The sequence below is a fragment of the Peromyscus leucopus genome, chromosome 5 (genome assembly GCF_004664715.2).
Source record: "Peromyscus leucopus breed LL Stock chromosome 5, UCI_PerLeu_2.1, whole genome shotgun sequence".
Classification (NCBI taxonomy): Eukaryota; Metazoa; Chordata; class Mammalia; order Rodentia; family Cricetidae; genus Peromyscus; species Peromyscus leucopus.
Window position 1 is genome coordinate 62,392,520 of NC_051067.1, and position 993 is coordinate 62,393,512.

A 993-nucleotide genomic window follows, 5' to 3' on the forward strand; every position below is an offset into this window, starting at 1 on the left:
TATCTATCTATCTATCTATCTATCTAGTTAGTGTGTGTGTGTATGTGTGTGTATGTGTGTGTGTGTGTGTGTGTGTGTGTGTGTGTGTAACATTCAAAAGTCGATTTTCTTCTTCCAACATGTAGGTCCTGAAAACTGACTTGTGGTCCTCAAGCCCCTATATCTGCTGCATCATCCCATCAGCACCTCATTTGCAATTTGTTTATATTTATTGGTGTTTTAACAGTTTATTTTGAAGGTTCTTTGTAAAAACAAAGTAAAAGACAATCTGAGGGAAAAAATTATATAGATGATACTCACTGAATAAGTGAGGATTATATCAGACTTGGGGGATGTGTTCTCTTCCACAACTCCAGAAGTAACTTCTGTGGTCCTGACAGTTGGTAGTTTTCCAGATGGGGAGGAGAATCATGACAATTAAAGCTGCCTCATAATCGTGTAAATCTACAGTAGCAACCAAAAGTTTCCTTGCTTCCCAGAAAATCATTTCTGATCTTCGAACTGTGCCTTATTTTTTTAAAAGATAAGATGCTGGAAACCCAATGAGATTTGGTGATTCTTTCCTTTGCAAGCACAGGAAGTAATCCAATAGGCACAGCTGTCTGTTTCCGGTAGGCACGAGTTGACAGAGACCGTCTATTGTGATGACTTTTCTGCACTGGTCCAACGTTGACTATCCTCTCAACACTGTCTGTGAGGCTATACTCAGAGTGAGGGGTTTCTGCAGCCTGTATCTGTCCCTCCAGCATCTTCTCCTACTCCATGACTGACCCTGTAAACCAGTCACTGGGATACCAGTCTACATCAAGGCTGTAGGTCCCCAAGAGTTAAACAACTATATAATTAGGCACAGAGAAAGAGAAGGTTGGGGAGGGAGACTATATACACCAGCCCAAAGCATTTGGGTGGTGCAGGGATAGAGAAAGGCAAGGAGAAGTTTATATGTCAGCTTTGAAAGCTTTATTTATTCATTCAGCTATCTTCAGACAGTGT

At 41.0% G+C, this 993-nt stretch overlaps 1 pseudogene; it reads right to left on the minus strand.

Moving 5' to 3' along the window:
- Positions 1 to 483: 483 nt before the first annotated feature.
- On the minus strand, positions 484 to 764 carry LOC114707878 (annotated as a pseudogene).
- Between the last annotated feature and the right edge of the window lie 229 nt (positions 765 to 993).